This window comes from Meleagris gallopavo, chromosome Z (genome assembly GCF_905368555.1).
Source record: "Meleagris gallopavo chromosome Z, MGAL_WU_HG_1.1, whole genome shotgun sequence".
Lineage (NCBI taxonomy): Eukaryota > Metazoa > Chordata > Aves > Galliformes > Phasianidae > Meleagris > Meleagris gallopavo.
The window spans coordinates 8,943,325-8,959,049 of record NC_139435.1 but is presented as its reverse complement, the minus strand read 5'-3'; the positions used below and the strand labels follow the sequence as shown (position 1 = coordinate 8,959,049).

General features: G+C 42.1%; 1 protein-coding gene across 5 annotated transcripts in view; it reads right to left on the bottom strand.

Annotated features, from left to right (window-relative positions):
- Nucleotides 1-15,725, bottom strand: part of LOC104914788 (protein unc-13 homolog B) — a 205,114-nt gene that overhangs the window by 102,553 nt on the left and 86,836 nt on the right. The gene's annotated exons all lie outside the window — the stretch shown is intronic.

The following is a 15,725-nucleotide window of genomic DNA, read 5'->3' as shown; positions in this document are numbered from 1 at the left end:
TTGGTCACCTGCCCAGATCAGGTCCTTCTTTGTAGAAAGAATTGTTCCTTACCCCTTCTTCTCCCAAAGAAAGTAAAAATGAATAAAAAGCAATTCTGTGTCCATTTCCTTCAAGTACCAGGTTTGCAACTTCCAATAGGCTGAGCTTCTTGCAATGGCTGGCTATGTGATTGAATTACCCTGACAGTTATTAAGGATTCTATCAAGGCACTTTTCATTTCAGTCTACAATCTTCATCCTTTCTTCCTTCAAACCAAATCAGAAATCAAGTTAAATTTGGCTCAGCACCAGCTATCTCACAAGAACTCCACAAAGCGATGCAAAGAGGCAGGAAGACTGCATGACAGATTTTGAGTGTAAAACCTTTTTGCTATTTTAATCTCTTAATATTTTGCTACTAAACACTGGGAAAAAAAAAAAAAAAAAAAAACAGAAATAAAAAACAACCAACCTTAAAGCTTACAAGCTCCCAAGCTAACCTGCAGTTAAATATGCCACACTTAGCATATGTACGAACAGGCTGAGCTGACAGCATGAAGATTCTGCACGTCACATCTACTCCAACCCTGAAGATTTTGCAGTGGATCATTTTCTCCACTTAAATCTCCTCTATAAGGAGCAAAGAAAAAATACTATGTTACCTACTTAAAACTTTCAAGCCTCTTCAACTGCTGTACCTACAAAGCAACCCACTAACAAACAGCTTTTTCCTCCAGGAAGAAAGGCATACAGAGACCCAGACAGACATCCTCCTTAAGCCAAGGTGACTAAAGAATGCCCACTGCCTTTGATGCATCATGGTGGACTTGCTGCTGCAGTGTACACTCATTCTTGTGATCTTATTCCCTGTAAGATCTATAGTAGCTACCTTTAAATTTCATTTTAACTATTATCCAATTCTTTAAAAAATATTTTTTAAATTCTGCACATATAAAACCATGTGCAACTTGCAGCCTAAGTTAAATTTTGCCAAGTGCATCTAGCTTGGTGCAGGAAGGTTTACTGCTGTGTTGAAAGTACTAGAAAGAGTTTCTAGCCTTAAAACATCTAAACCAACAACAAGGTCACAGTTCACATCCAGACATTTGTCTGCTGCTCCATTCTCACCGTTCTTTGAGGTTGGTAACCTTGGCTCTCCTATCACCATCTTTGCAATCTTGGAATCTACTGCAGAGATGGCCAGATGTAGTCCCACAGTACCCAATGCAGAGTGCTAGACCAAGTGCTGAGCTCAAGTATTTCACATTTTTACACTAAGTAGAGGACAGAACACCACCAGAGTTCTGTCTGCACTAAACTGAGGTCTCTGCCTAGGCACCAACAAGCTCCTCCTCTGCCTTCTCACTGCCTAAGGCTGGCTCCATAGTTCACAGAAGCATTCACCAAGTGTTTTTTTCAGACATGAAATAATTCACATTTTTTAAAGATTAATTTAAGGCTTGACACCTTCATTGACTCCAAGTTGCAGCAGGACAGAAACTATCCCTTATTTACAGTAATGCCAACACTTTGCTGTTAGTATTTTAATTGTGGTGAATTCTTTGTTTGCATATTCGTTGTTTCTCTTAGGACCAAGGAAGAAGGTTTTCTGAGGAAGAGGGTTTTCTGATGTGGATAAGACTGCATTTGTAAATAGCAGTCTCTACAATCAGACCTAATTAACGTGGTATAACAGAGGCTGCATCTAAGCTTAAGGCTTATGTCCCACCATGCAGCAACTCAACTAAGTTGTTATACCTGCCATCGTGGAAGCTATACAAATTCTCCACTTAATCTCTTTGTCAGCATCTCAAATACATCAATCTTTGGATTTATAAAATGTTCAGGTTACAAGTCTGTTTGTTTTGTTGTTTTTTAAAACCTCTATCTACTCAAAAGGACTGACTTAAAAAAATACTTGCTTTGATTCTTTTCTTTCACCACTGACAGCATTTACCTTTCCACTTGAGTGGTTAACTGGTGATTAATGCCAGAAAACCACTTCTGTGTCAACATTAAGAAGCAAACCTTAGGAGAGAAAGCAGTCAAATTCAACAGTTCAGATGTACTCCCTACCTGCATGCATTACAGCAGCAAGTAGAGATTCTCATTTCAAATATTTTCCAGCACATCAAACAATGAGGGCTAGAAGAAAAACTTAAGACGTTTGTGCAAGGAAGAAGTTCAGTGTCCTACAGACGGCTTTCAAGGCACCAGAGGGACTTAATGACCATTTTAGTTTTTAAAAAAAGAAATCAATTCAAGCTGCAGTTCACTGTCAGCTCCTTTGTCTGCTGCAACGCTTGACAGCAACAGTTTGTTATGGAGAATGCTGTTTCCTGCTGAACACACTGGCAGGACCACAGGTGTTCTGAAGCAGGTAGCTCAATGCAAACACAACAGAGATTTCCTTTTTATATCTTTGTATATATGCATGTGTGTATGTGTATGAATATAAAGAAATATATATACCTATACAAACTAACATATATATGTGTGTATATGTGTATATATATATATATATGTGTGTATGTATAAAAAACATGGTTTTGTTCAGATACTGCAGCAAAAGCTGCAAAACTGCCTACTGGCATCCCATCTAACATATATAAGTATACATATACACACATGAAGAAAAGTCTTCATTATAGACTTTTGTAAAACAATGACTTTGATTAAAACCACCAGCAGTATCTTTCCAGCTCATACCAACTGGGTCTGAAGCTGTTTCCTCCCAGCCTGGGAATAAGGCTAGAAGAGAACATGGGGATGCCAGCTCTGGATCAGAGGGAACCATCTCCATCTCTCCATACAATGGGTGGGAGTCAATGCTTCCACCATCAAGCAAAACATTACTACTTAGAGGAATGCCTAGAAGCAGGTAGAAGTATTGTCCTCTTCACACTTAATCTGCAGGCACTGTCCCTCCATGCCCTGCTTTCTGACACCATAGATTCATGTTCAGAAATGGAGCTCAGGGTATTTGCCCTATCCATGGGCTGGCCCCACATTCCCACTGCACTTCTTTGCAGGGCCTTCCCTTCCTCCACACCAGCCAGGGAGGGGTGTGTGTTCCCACTCCCTTCCACTGAGTCAAACTAGATGCTGTGCTGTCTGCTGTATGGACCCTATATTCTTCTAGGTTGGTTGTCTTGGAGTAATGCTCCCCTGTAGCACAGACAGACAAAGCAACAATGGAAGTTAATGCAAGTTCAGCCAAAAAATGTCTAATTTGGATGCAAATCCTTGCTGAAGTCTTTTTCTCTTCTATAATCACTTCAAAAATCATCCTAACATATAACAATAAATCACATCTTCAAATAAGGAATATTTGCATCCCTGCCAGATACTACGAGCCCTCACACAAATTTTGTTCTGATTGACTTTTTAGCAGGCATTCCTCAGCAAAACTTAAAGTTTCACTCAGCGCAGACATCTCTCAGTGTGCAGAATGAGGAACAGCAGTTCCACCATTTCTGTATCCTACAACGCAAAAGGCAACCAGGCTCAAGGTAAGCAGGAGAAAGATACCGCTGGCACCAACCAGGGCAGATATGATGGGCAGACTCAAAGAAATACAAGTACCAATTCACTATTTCAAAATGCATTTCACAGAAGCCTGTCTGGCTATCAACTCACCATAGCACTGAGTAAAGCCTTTTGGACTGGATTATATTTACAGCATCTTGCCCACACAGTGGTACTGCATTACCTATGCAAGTAATTAATATAAGAAGAGCAATAAAACGTCTTTCTATTTAATAAAGAACCTTTTAAACATGAAGAATACCACAAACCAAAATACAGGACGTTCTGGGAAAAGCGGTTTTGGCATTATCAAAAGAAGGAATTCGTGGCTAGGGCTGCCATAGCAACACCGCCCCAGCACACTGCATGCTGAAACACTGACTCTTTCTGTGAATATTACAGCATTTTTAAACACATTAATTGCTGAAAGAATCCTAACAACAGGGCTTGACAGAGACACGAATGGTTGCAGCCAGCTTTGCTGACGTATGACTACTGGAGGTGAGCATGCAATTTTCTAATTAACATGATTAGATTTAATTTTGGGTTGGATCATAGCTAAACAAGGAATTTATTGCTTGTTTCTCAAAATGTGTCTCTTTTCAAACCTCCTCCTGATAATAAAAAAAAACCTAACTTTTGAGTCCAGGCATGAATTACTGGAACTTGAAGTGACCAAGCAGAGCAATGCTGGATTGGAGAATAAAACAACAGCAGGATTGGAGAATAAAAAGTGCTCTGCTAAATGTGTTCACCTCAGGGCATTCCTGCTAAATATAAGGTTGCAGAAAACACACATGGCACTTCACATGTGGACTAAAGATGAGATATATCCATGCTATTGAAAAGACTCTAGTTGCAAAGGATAAAAGTGATCATAAAAACAAAACAATGTAAGCAAAGAAACTACTTCACAGTAACCCTTCCGGTGTCTTATCAGAGCCCTGTTGCCTGACAAGCCTCAATCTGTGTTCTTGTTCAGATACTGCAGCATAAGCTGCAAAACTGCCTACTGGCATCTCAGCCCTACTCACAGAACTTTCTGCAATGTTCAAGTATTTCCAATGATGTTTCCCAAACTTCATCTGGACCTAAAGACAGACTGTTTCAATAAAGCTGAGCAAAATTCTGTCAGAACCCTTCAATGCAGACACTGGTGAGAGCCAGCTACACTGCCTGTCGTATTTTAGAAAAACACACTTGAATTCTTCTCAGAACAGTTTGATGGATGAGACAAGAGAAGAGAACAAAAGGTCAGATTTGGCAAGTCAGTAACCCTGTGGCAGAAAAACTGATCTGGGGAGCACAGCATTTTGGCTGAATGAATTACATGGTTCTGCATCTCTTGCATCAGCTATCCCTTACCTTTTACAGAAAGCTGTTAAACTGAAGAAAAAAAAGTCTCTGAATACCGTCACATTATCATAGCTATCAAGTGAAAAAAGAGTGGAATGTGACTAACTGTAAGAACTCACTAAGGTGTTGCAAGAGCAATCAGCGGTGTAAAAAATTCTGTTGAGAAACAGCATGAAATTAAATTTGTGTATCACTGTGTAGTAGAGCAAAGAGATCACAGAACCTGCCTTAACTCCTTAATAGCCAATAACTATTTTTTACGTGTTCATTAAGCTAAGTATCTCAGCTTTCTGTAAAATTGGACTAATGTTGGACCCCCCTCTGCTGGCATGAGCCCAAATGAAGCTCAGGCTGTTTAAGTTGAGCTCTAGAGACCCCAGAGAGTACCGAGGCACCAGGCAGTGCTGCTGCTCCTTGGGATGTGCTCATTCCCTGTGCAGATTCAGCCTTTCACTCAGCTTTACCGGTAAACTTACAGTGTCACTGGCTGGCAAGCAAGGCACCAGTTGCAGCAATAAGTGAGGTCTGTCATTACCTGGGAGCCAAGAAAAGAAAATGTCCAGAGAGAGTCAAGGAAATAGGAGCTGTCTCCAAATGCAGACAGAGGTACAGGCTGGAAACTGAAGACCATCACAACGCATAGCTCATGCTGAGCCAGCACTAAGCAAAGTCTCGAGTGCTGAAACCATCCTGTGCTGAGAAAATGGCAAAAAGGATAACTAACTGCTAAAAAAAAAGAAGAAATTGTGTTTTTTTCTGTAGTTCTTATATAATATTACTTCACTCCTGGCAGCAAATTTGAAACCTAAGCAGCCAGCTATCAGCAATTTAAGAGTAAACAGAGAAGGAATTAAGTTCAGTAGCCTGTATTTCCAGAGTACTCCTGGAGGTTACAAAGGGTTTTAGTACAATGCTGAATCAATTGGGTAACTCCAGTAAATGATTTACACATCCTAAAGCACTGTGATACAACCAGCTCTGACAGACATTCCTTAAAACAGGTTTCTCCCAGGTTAGGATCCTAAGGACCAAAATTCTACATCAAGCAGATAAGGCATGAGCAAGAAGCAACTTTATGGTTAAAGGAAACAGCACCAAGAACTGAAGCACAAAGACTGGAGAATGCGACAAGCTGGTATTCGGATCAGGACTGTAGAAAAGTCTGCTAGGTTCCGGAGAGAGGCTGCTGCACATTCAGCTACCTCTAACAGGAGAGCAGAGAGACAGCACTGCTTCAGATAAGGTTCACATACACCACTATGAAAGCACCCAAGGATGCTAAAAGCTCTGCCTAGGCTAACAGAACACACCGTACCTTTCCTCTACTTGTAATTCTATTTACAACAACCCAGTGCTGAAGCAGTGGTGTGAACTCTCTGAACACTGCATTTCTGAAAAGAGCCACCAGGAAACACTCATCCCTTGGATTTTTTCTCAAAACTCTGACTGCTCACTGTGGAGGTCCAGAGCTGCTTTTCCAGGTAACGGTGCCTCAGTTAACAGGGATGGTCAGGGAGGGGAGTGGGAGGCAGCACTCACCAGTCCAAGGTGATGAATTAAGAGCTGCAACTTCTGCTGTCGGAGCAGTGCTAGCACAGCTGCAGTACAGACTAGTGCTACATGATCTTGCTCTCTGCTTCTGCCCTATCCTGCACTCCTTTAGGGCAGACACTCAGCAGCTTTCAGAGAGGTTGGGAAGGGGTAATGCAGGCAGCTAATAAAACAATTAGGATTTTCCAGCTCATGTTGCTGAACGGCAGCACTCTTCATCTAAAATCCTCCTGGGCAAAAGCTGAAGCTTTACTTCTGTAAGATTTCTCCTTTTCATCTTGAGTACAGAAGACCTCAGCATTCTGTATTAATTCTTGATGTTTATCCCCTAAAGGCTTTCTCCATTAGCAAAAGAAAGCTGTCTGTATAAAAGGAATGAAGACTGACAAGATATCTGAAACAGTCACACCATCTGCTCTGATTCACCAGCTTGTACATAGCATCCTCATTGCTCCTTCATGCCAGTCATTTCATTTCATCTCATCTCATCAGCTCACAACCTTCTCTGCACTGAAAATCAAGCCAATGTCAAACACTCTGGGTTAAAAGCAAGCCCGTTTTAAGTGACATTTAAGGAAGAATCAAACCAGTAATCTAATTACTCTCAAGCTATTTGCAGTTCAAGCTATGAAATTTAAATTATACCCAAATCCTCTTCTCTTTAACTCCTCTTCACACAGTGATTTTGATGTCAAATTCCAACTGAGATACAAACCCTCCCAACAGAAAAGTGTGAGAAGTAAACAGACACAACCTCAATTATGCCAGCAATAAGACATCTACAATTAGTGTTTAATGGCTGAATACAAAAACTAAGAAACATAGCACACAAATGAGTATACCAAGAGAGGTCTGTCTTTTCAAAGCACATGTTTAAATCCAGTAAGCTTCCAATGGAGCTATTATATTACCAAAGTAAACACATGCATACAGCCCACTCAAACTAAAGAACAGTTCTGCTTGTTTGCTGCCTACTTGCAGTTTATACCCAACCACTTCATTTGTTCCAGTCATTCACTTACCTTTCTGCTTCAAAATAAAATAAAATGTTAAAATGTAAAGGAAATCTATAGAATAGAAACAAAAGAACACAACAGCTTGTTCTCATAGAAAAGACAAGTCCTGAAGGATTCCTAATCTTGTTAAAGGTTCACCAAGTAATGAACTTTTGCTGCAGAGATTATCAACATATTGTTGGTGTCCCATCTCAGGTATGTGGGGATGCAATGTAAGAAGGCACCGAGAGTATCCCGTTCCACAGCAGCACTATGACGAGAAACCATGTAAAGTTGAAGGCATGTTTTGAAAAAGAAGAAAAAAAAAAAGCAAACAGCTTCTGAAAATCCAAAAAGCAAAAAAAAACCCAAAAACCAAACAAACAAAACAAAACAAAACAAAACAGTAGAAGCCAATGGAAGTAAAAGCCAAAAAATGCAGAAATCCTGTCAGCTTCAAGGAGTATCCCTCAACAGAAATTCTTTAATTCATCAACACAATGCATCTTTTTCCTTTCCCAGGCAGCAACCAAGTACAGTAAAAACTTCATCTCTGTCTTCAGTTGTGACTCAACAGAAAATATTGTACTTCAGAGGCAGAGAGAAAGCTGTGCAGCTACTGCTACTTTACTCCTCCTCGTCAGCTGCTTGCTGCCAAGCTCCTCACACGCAGCCTCCCCGCTTCGCTCACACATCAACACTCCTTGCCTTGAAATGATTCTCTACTTTATTATCCATTCAGAAGGAAATACAAACTGATGGAGCCAATCTGACTAAAGACAAAACACACTCCTTTGGCATCAGGAGAGCAGGCATAACAATGCAGCAAGCAGATCTGCCTGGCTCCTGGCATCCTGTGGAGCTGCGGAGCAGCGGGCTGGAAAAAGAGCCCTGGACAACATAGTTAACCAGTTCCAAGGTGGTTCTCTGCCCAATTTGGCTACATATGTTTATTTTTCTACCTCCTGTTCACCCGAGACTAACTCGCAAGGCTTAGAGATGCCCCTGCCTAAATGAATTGTATCCAGTTTGCAAGGAAGACTCTGCCACCACTGAGGGGAATTGAACACCCATTGATTCTGCACTTCCCCAAAATACATTTCACATTGTTACATAAAGAATGACTGTTATGCGAAGAATCAGACCCACTCATTTGTACCGACACCTCTTTCCTAGGAAGTGAGCAGCAGCTGGCACTGATGCTGCAAAGAACTGCTTCAATTCAGAACACTTCTTATTTGCCCCACAAGCTGCCCCCGGGGCACCCAACACACTGCTCCTAAGAAAGTCTTCCCAGTTCACATTCACGCCCTCCTTTCCACAAATCAGTCGTTGAGTCCTCACGCACCCACCACAAGCACCTCCTTCCCAAATGTTTCTCTGCTGTGCCTTTCTCACCAAAGGCACTAACTAGATGGGAGCTGCACACATTTCCTGGTTTTGCTCACTGCATCTTTCAAAACCGTCTTTCTGCAGAGTGGGGTGGATTCTGAAGAGGCCTATATGACTTAGCTGTGGAAATGCCGCTATCCTCCCATCTGCTCACATACCTCCCACCTCGCTGTGAGCCAGCCCTGCTCAGAATGAGACTCGTTCCCCACCACCACCCGTCAAGTCTCATACCTATGCCAATACAATGCATTCACCATTTCCTCTGTAAGTCCCACTGTGCTCCTCGCTTTGCCCTCACTGCATGGCGCGTTCTCACAGCATTTTGAAGCATCAGCTGACAGCAGTGACAGCAGCCAGGCTCGTGTCCCTGTCCACACGCTTATTTGATGGACACAAACACAAGTTTTACACATAGGCAGACCAACGCCACAGCACACAATACTTTGTCTTAGCAGCAGCAGCAATGACCAGTAGTGCCCTTCTGCATTTCCATGTGCAGGCAGGGGCATCAAGCCACCAATTGCATTTCAGACCGCTGTAAGGCCGGAGGAGTTCACCAGTATCCTCTGTTCCCCACAGCAGTCTCCCTCTCTTTGCTCTTTCCCCTGTTGCAGGGGCAGGAATCAAATCACATTTTCAGAGGTGCTTTAGTTTTAAATGCTTCTAACAGTCTGACCACAGGTTTCTCACTGTATGTTTGCACCCTGCCAAGAGGAGAAGGCTCCTGCCCAACAGAGGCCATCGGGCTTCCACTGCAGTAGAAATGATTTCTCCCAAACACACCAATTACAGCGCTTCAGCTCCGAGCTGAAGCTCCGTATCAAATGCATCCACATAACAATGAAGACTGTCCAACTGAGAAAATAAAAATGCAGACCAGGATTTGTGCAGCACTTTGTATCTTCAAAGCTCTGCATATAATTAAGACAAAAAAAGACCTCGTTGGGGTCCATTCCACAGTAATAGTTAAAAAGAAATTAAGTACCAGCCAGACAACACTCACTTACTGATGTTAATTCTCTGCAGCAACTGGAGCACCCATTACACAGCCTCTTTGGTTTTTACTGCCCTACTTTTTCCATTGATCCTACTCTGAATGAAGCCAATGCCTTTGCTGGTTCTGCTCACATCTCTTCTTTCCTCTGTCTTTGCCCCTCCCTGCAGCTATCCATGCCAGACCCCAGCACATCCAAGTCAAATATGCACTGGGGCCAAGCAAAATCCTACAGCTATGGTTTGAAACTGACAGCCTGTGCAGATTTTTGAGCACTACTACATAAAATGCCAATATCTCCATGAGTGCCTTAAAAGAACAGGAGCAGAAATTAAAAAAAAAAAAAAAAAAAAAGAGAGAGAGAGAGAGAGAGAGAGAAAAGAAAAAGTGAACAAGTTTCATTAGACAAGGAGACTGAATCTGTCACTAATGGAGGTGTTCCTGCAAGAATGTCATGTCTCTCACCACGGCTCACAAGGAGCTGGAGAATGTGGCAATGAACAGACCAAGCACAGGTGCACAGGTGCTCTCAAAAGTAAAGAAGACTTCAACCTTCAAACACTTTAAATCCCTTATCTAATACACAGGAGATTGATACAGGCTCTGCTTTTCAGGGATGTTTTGTTTGTGGAAATAATGAAGATAATTTCGAACCAGGACATGTCTCACATCTAATGAACAGCCCATGAAAAAGTGTGCTTTACCTCAAGGCTCAGAGCACTGAGTTATTTGCCTTCTACTAGAGAAATAAACTTCCACTTAAAAATTTAAATACTTCTTACTGCGATTTTTTAATTCACCAACAGATTTTAATTTTAGGTTGAGCCAGCAGGGAGTTATTAAAACTGATAAAACCAGGCTCAGCTATATAGGCCAAATGCTTTGATGTCTGCGAGGTATACATTACACTTTCTTCTTTTTTAATCCTTATTATCTTTCTATTTGATTCTAACTTCCTGCAAAGTACTGAATTGCTGATAAAATTGTATAAGTCAGCAATTCCTCCGTGAGCAGAAGTAGACTGACCAAAGAAAAAAGAGCACACTTCAAGCATTGGTCCTGCTCCTCCCCTTCCTACACACCTGCACTCCTTTCTCCCCGCAGGAAGCAAAGAAAGAACAAGAGAAAAACAAGTAAATCAGTGGGCATTACACAAGGAGAGGAAACTGAGAGAAAAAGGAAACTTCAACAAAGATGGCCTGAATCAAACAGCAGGGGTAAATTCTGTCCAATTCACACTCAGGTTTAATTCATCTCACAAATGGCCACAGACATTTCTAACCCAAGAGCTCTCTAAACTGAATTATCTTCCTTCCAGTGACACAAACAAATAGAACCATTTGTCCCTGTATGAAATGAAACTGCCTTCTGTACCTGAAGACAGAGGTCTCTGCGGGGTAGCTGGGGCTGCACTGGACCTTAGAAGCTCAAATACACAATTAATATCTATCAATTGATCCTGAAGTAAAACCATGCTGTTTATTATCTTCTTCAAAGCTACACAAAGATCAAAATCAATCCACAGCGTAAAGGCTGAAGTGTTAATGAAAAAGCAGCAACTTTCTGTTGTTTGACAGCTATCTCCAGTAAATACCCTGCTTGAGGAAAAGGGCATCACCACATCATAAGCCGTAATCTGGAGGAGATGGTTTGTTTACTCATGGGCATTCATTTAAAGCTGTCCTGTCAATGCCATTTCTATTGTTACAGCCACCCAGTAGTCCCAGCACAAACATGATCATTAAACATATTGCAGATGTTGCCTTTAGATGAAATTCTCTTCAGGTGAAGTGTCAGACAAAGCGCAGATTCTTTACTTTCACTTTAGGAAAGGTGCAAGACCAAACTGCGAGAATAGAAGGAAACAAAGGAACAGGTCCCTCCTACAGCACCCCGGAAACTGACACGGACTAGAGATTGGCCTCAACACACATGCAGAAAAGGAAGAACATACCACCTTTCTCTCGGTGTTGGGACTGCTTACATTCCAAGGACAGGTAATGAATGCCCATCTGCTGTGAACAGGTGATCACAAACAACACACTGTCTTGTTGTCTTCATGCCAAATATGTTTATGCTCTGTATACTGACATTTATTTGAATATAAGGATGTCTGCTGAACCCTGGGAATAAAGTACATTTCCAAGGCCAAGCACATTACAGTATCCAAGGAGTGAGATTTTTGTAAGGTTAATGAAAACCTGGAGTTAAAAAAGCACTCATGTTTTTGCAGGGTGATGAAGTCTCATGCTTCACAGTTCAGGCCAACCTTTATCAGCCTTGGCTTGAGAGGAGACCTCAGAGCTGCTGCAACAAGTCCTCTCACCTCCTTCCTCTAAGGCTGCTGCTGCCACAGCAGCCAGAACCCCTCTGCAGCGAGCACACACCTAGTCTGACATGGGGAGTATGAGGGTGCAAAATCCTTAATGGGGTGTTGTTCATGAAGTTAGCGAAAAGCTCGGAACAAAAATAATCCTTCATTTGGTTTATTGTTATTGTGTCACTCAAAAAAAACAGACAGAGCCTTCACTCAGAGAAGAGCAGAAGCCAGCCTCCATGTGCACAGGCTGAACCCAGTGACTCCATTCTTGTCCCCAGGTTACAATTTACATCCTTGGCTCTGGGAGACAAAACTGAATGCTATCAACTCTGAAACCTGGCACTCCACAGAAAATGCTATTTCATTCCTCACCCAGTAGGTTCCAGCCACCCAGGGCCCACGCCAGCCTAATTTCCCAAACACCACACTCCTTCCAGAAGCTGCTGAGACAGTGCCACCTCATCATCACAGCCCACGTCAGCCCTCAGAGTCAGATTGTGAAACAAACAGGTGACAAGCTCAGGGTGCCTCAGCAATGACAGATAGCAAAACTTTTCCTAAATGTGCTCAAGAAAACAAGTGAATGTCTCCAGAGCTCTGGTCCTGGGCTCTGGCTATGCAACCCAAAAGCACGGGAGCTTTCCTGGAGTTGAATCGTCATTCACTATTCTTTTAAATCAAAAAGTACAAGCGCAGGACAGACTCTCAGTAAATCTTTCACACTGTCCTCTACAACCCAGCTGTCTCAAAGTTTTTATCAGCTGAGTGCCTCCATTCCAGAAACAACTATTAAACTTGCTTTAAAATCAGTGAGCTTGTCTATCTTAGATCAACAGCGAGGAAGCATTTATAGCAGAGAAAACTCTCCCTCTGCTGCTTCCTCCTTCAAATTACATCTCTCCTTCGGCATTCATAACATAAGGGCTTGATATGTCATGAAATTGGAAAATTACAATCAATGTCTTAATTGCACACCCAATTAAGTAATCAACATCACTAAAATGCACAGGCATCTGAGCAGAGATGAGCAGGAGGTGGAAAAACCTGGAATCATACTCTCGAAGTTGTAATTGCTTTTTTGATCAAGGAACTTGGGAAGGAAAAATGGCAGATGATTTGAAACGTAGACCGAGTAGACGTGACAGCCTTCAGGCATGAACCAGTTAAGGCAAGCATGAGAGATGTAAACTGGTAAATATTTCTATCATAAATGCAGACAGAGAAACAGTAGGCTTATCTTGCAACAGTGGAAAGCTAGGTTAGACATCTGGACAAGCTTTACAGCATGACTTGTCTAGGGAAGATACAAAATCTCCCAGAAGCTTTCAACAAGTGGGGATCAGAGATGTTTTGGAGGCAAATGCTCTCATTCCCTGAGTATACCACCCAGGTCTAGCATTTATTGCTCCTTGGTTACATCATTCTACCACCTGTCTCAGGTAGAAAACCACACAGTAACACACATACCAGCTAACAGGCATCTGTGTGCCTGGTGTCAGAGCAGACCCTGGTCAGCTGAGCACTGCTACCCCTTGGGGACCAATGCCCTGGTGATAAGAGACAAAGGTGTGTTATTCCCCACAGGTGGTGCACGTGGCCACCCAGCTGTCCGCTACACTACAGCTTGGGTCAGACACAAGAGCTTTTTGTCCTACCTGTGTTCAGCAGAAAAGTTCTCTGACAAAACTACTTGTGCATTCTGCAGAACGTAGGTCCAACAGAAAAGGACCTACAGCAGCTCAGCCCCTTTCTCTGTGCTAACTGTTGCAGCCAACACCCAGAGCACCCAGCTCTGCTCCAGGATCCAGCAACCCCCTTCTGCCCAGCCCAACTCAGCACTATCAGGAGACGACAATCTGCTCACCTCCCACTGCCTGCACCCAGGACAAAGCAGTTGTGAACCCCTCAAACTGCTCAATGTTTATTTTCTTGCCCTGGGTAAAGATTCTATGGATAAAAAGAGCTTTAAAAAAATGCTATTTTTTTTTCTTCCCACATTATTTTGGGATCCAATTTTCCTCTTATTGTTTTGTTCTACTCAACTTTTCCTACAAGGTAGCACTCTGTGAACTTTCTGGCTGGAGGCAAAGCCCTTTCTCACCCTCTCATGAGAGTGTCTTGCTGCTCTCTGAGCAACAAACCATTTGTTTCCTTTGTGTTGCTCAATGAATGACCATATGTTATGAATTAAATTGCAGCCATGCCCTACCAAATCATCACTGTTACATGTGGTGGATGAAGGAGTGTTTGTTTCACTCTTCACCATATTATTTGATTAATTTAGACATCTGATGTTTCATAGGACTCCCAGAAAGTAAAATGTCCCCATTGGAAGTGAAGAATGAGGGCAGAGACTGGTCAAGACCTTACCACTTAGACATCATTTCAGAATAGCAAAAGCCAGATTTTTCAGAATACTGAAGCTTGGAGCACATCACACCCTATGCAACCTGGCTTCCAGGACTCCAGCTGCTGTTACAGTGGTTCACTTCCAGCACTTGAAGTCATACAACCAGAAACGAAGTAATGGATCACTGGGAGAGGCAGCCTCCCCTAAAGCCACTACTGCATGACTTGTACCAGTGTGGCAGGAGAACAGCTTGTAACAAGTCGGAGCAATAACCAGCTACCTCTGCTGATCCAAATTGCTTTCTTTACCTGTATTTTCCTTTCCCTCCACAATTTCCAGAAAGCATGGAAAGAATTTCTGCACTACCTTCACCTTAATGACTGCTGCCTCAAATAATATGACTTTCTCTGTAGGTATGAATAATTTTGTACATTTATATTCCCTGCAGAAGACAGCAGTTGATTAATGAACCAAAATACTCTATAAATACTTGTTATGAGCCACATACATGTCTCAGTCAGATTCTGAGGACACTGTTAGCGTGTGCACTAAACAAGAAAAAGGAACACTGTCACACTAGATGTGACAAAGCTGACTCCAGCAATCAAACTGGTATTAATAAGCCCAGACACAGCTTCCATGTCTCCAGTAAAGGCATTTGAACAGGCTCTGCAAAATGGGTCTGAATGCTGGTCTAGAAGCCCAGTCAGTCTGCTCCCATTATCAGGAAGAAACATGGGGAAGAAAGGAAATCCAATGCAAAAAAGTGAGAATATCTAGATTTAGAAAGCCTTTGAAAGGGAAAAATAATGGCACCACAAACCAAAACTTGCATACATAGCAGACTGAAGTTAAATGACTCAGGAACCAATTAAGGCCTTTATCAAGGCTGTGATGGGGAGGACAGTCACCCAAACACTGAGCTGGGAGGCTGGGGGACCATTCCTGTAACTGACTCTGCTCTGTGCCCTCAGATCTCTGAAGCCACCTTCACCAAACCTGAAGAGAAGCGGATTCAAAGACAGGAAGAGAAATATAATAATTGTGTATTAACTAGCTATTACTACTTGAGCTAAAAATAGAATGGCTTAATTAGGATGAGTAACATGTATCCATGTCACACGAATATGAAGATGTTGTACTTGCTTGAAATTAAGTCCCTTAAATTAGGTGTAACAGAATTCAAAGTGAATACACCAGACATCTATAGATACTTGTGTAGACAAAACTGGATCCTTTAAGAATCCTTACAGGATATCA